General features: G+C 43.3%; 1 non-coding gene across 1 annotated transcript; it reads left to right on the top strand.

The window, feature by feature from the left end:
- Nucleotides 1-1,327: 1,327 nt before the first annotated feature.
- Nucleotides 1,328-1,420, top strand: trnar-ucu (transfer RNA arginine (anticodon UCU)). The gene is made up of 2 exons: nucleotides 1,328-1,364; nucleotides 1,385-1,420. It is a non-coding gene; the product is annotated as a tRNA-Arg (tRNA).
- Nucleotides 1,421-2,598: the final 1,178 nt, after the last annotated feature.

The raw sequence follows: 2,598 nt of genomic DNA, 5'->3' as shown, positions 1-2,598 counted from the left end.
GATGGAATTGAATGCTGAACCGTAGTCCACAAACAGCATTCTCACATACGAGTTCTTAGTGTCCAGGTGTTCCAAGGTTGTATGCAGAGCCAGGGATACAGCATCATCCACTGATCTGTTGTTCTGGTAGGCGAACTGCAAGGGGTCCAGGGACTCTGTGATGGAGGAGTTGATGTGTGACAACACCAGCTTCTCCAGGCATTTCATCACAACAGATGTTAATGCTACTGGCAGTAATCATTCAGGCACGTCACTTTTGTCTTTTTAGGGGTTGGAACAATAGTGGTTTTTTTAAAGCAGGTAGGGACTGTGGACTGTGACAGGGAGGAGTTAAAGATGTCTGTAAACACTGTGGTCAGCTGGGCTGCACATGTCCTCAGGACGTGAGGTGGTATCCCATCAGGCCCTGCAGCCTTACGGATTTTCACCCTGCTCAGAGTCTTCTGAACGTCCTGCTCTGAGAGTTTCAGAACAAACACGCCCTGCACACTTGGGGTCTTCTCAGCATTGCCCGTGTTCAGAGCATCAAAGCGGGCATAGAAGTTTGCCCGCTTTGGATCATTGTCCTGCTGCATAACCCAAGTGCGCTTCAGCTTGAGGTCACGAACAGATGGCCGGACATTCTCCTTCAGGATTTTTTGGTAGACAACAGAATTCATGGTTCCATTTACCACAGCAAGTCTTCCAGGTCCTGAAGCAGCAAAACAGCCCCAGACCATCACACTACCACCACCATATTTTACTGTTGGTATGATGTTCCTTTTCTGAAATGCTGTGTTACTTTTACGCCAGATGTAATGGGACACACACCTTCCAAAAAGTTCAACTTTTGACTCATCAGTCCACAGAGTATTTTCCCAAAAGTCCTGGGGGTCATCAAGATGTTTTCTGGCTCATCAGTGGTTTTCGTCTTGGAATTCTGCCATGCAGGCCATTTTTGCCCAGTCTCTTTCTTATGGTGGAGTCATGAACACTGACCTTAACTGAGGCAAGTGAAGCCTGCAGTTCTTTGGATGTTGTTGTGGGGTTTTTTGTGACCTCTTGGATGAGTCTTCGCTGTGCTCTTGGGGTAATTTTGGTCTTTAGAAATGGCTTTATAAACTTTTCTAGACTGATAAATCTCAATCACTTTTTCACACAGGGCCATGTAGGTTTGGATTTTTTTTCCCTTAATAATAAAAACCTTCATTTAAAAACTGCATTTTGTGTTTACTTGTGTTATCTTTGTCTAATATTTCAATTTGTTTGATGATCTAAAACTTTCAGTGTGACAAACATGCAAAAAAATAAGAAATCAGGAAGGGGGCAAACACTTTTTCATACAGCTGGCTCTGTGGCGCAATGGAGAGCGCGTTGGACTTCTAGGCCTCGATAGAATGAAGTCATTCAAAGGTTGTGGGTTCGAGTCCCACCAGAGTCATGTATCATTTTTATTGAACCTTTCGAAATCCTCTAGGGATTGGTGTTGATCAAGTTAAATACAGGACTTCTTAAGAGTCCACAGTTGAAAATGAACCAGCAGCCACAAGAAAGAAATTAGCACTGGACTGTGATCACATTACTCCTGTCCCAGAGTCCTTGCACTGGCTTCCTGTCAACTTCAAAATCCTCAAGCTCAGCTATAAGGCTCTCCATGGCTTGTTACCTCAGTACCTGTCTGGGTTATCGCCCTACTCCCCATCTCACAACCTTCGCTCTTCTAATTGTGTTTTCCTATCTGTCCCCCAGTCCATCTGGACTACACTCTATGGGTGACAGGGCCTTCTCCTGTTTTGCCCCAAAGCTCTGGATCTTTATCCCCAAGGATATCAGTCACCTTCTCTAAACTCCTTCAAATCCAGACTCAAAACCCTCTTCTTTAGAAGAGCCTTTAATGAACTATTCTTTACCCCTCTGTTCCTACTGTATTTAATACCACCATCTATTGTCTCCTCTAACTGTGTATTCTCATCCTGCTTATCTTGTGTATTTTTTTAACTTTATTGTTGTCATTCTGTAAAGTGCTTTGAAAAGCCACCTTTAAAAGCGCTATATAATGTAAAGATTATTATTATTATTAATAATGAACAGTGCATTTAACACTGAGCACATGTGGTCCTTCTTTGCAAAGGATTGCAAAGGTTGGGAATTAGCTTTTCACTCGTGTTGTTGAAGACCGTATCCTGGCTGTGTTGCTGGAAATGTCTGGATGCCATCACCGGATCAAGGAGAGGATCAGGGTTTTGGGAAGTCTTTTTGATGCCTGACACTGTGTGTTTCCTGGTTGTAACGGGTGTCATTCTGGACCTAAACAACAGAGAACACCATTGAAATCGCTGAACTGTCTAGCGGACACTTTGTCACCTTCTTCTGACCTGTAATTAATGTGATTCTCTGAAAACGTGGCACGTTGTATCTGTGCTACCTTTATGGAGGGTGACCACACTCATAAGGATCATAGATTCGATCACAAGCATCTAAAAACAAGAATGAGAAAATGACATCACGCTATAAGGCTGAATGGCACGAATTCTCCTGTTCCTTCTGCAGCAAATGTGAGTTTTTTTGCTTCTTAACACTGAGATAGTTGGAGATATTTGGCAGCTGTGGGATTCCAAC

The sequence above is a fragment of the Lepisosteus platostomus genome, chromosome 5 (genome assembly GCF_059453375.1).
Source record: "Lepisosteus platostomus isolate fLepPlt1 chromosome 5, fLepPlt1.hap1, whole genome shotgun sequence".
NCBI classification, from domain to species: domain Eukaryota; kingdom Metazoa; phylum Chordata; class Actinopteri; order Semionotiformes; family Lepisosteidae; genus Lepisosteus; species Lepisosteus platostomus.
The sequence above is the reverse complement of the archived record's forward strand: the minus strand, read 5'-3'. Positions and strand labels throughout refer to the sequence as shown.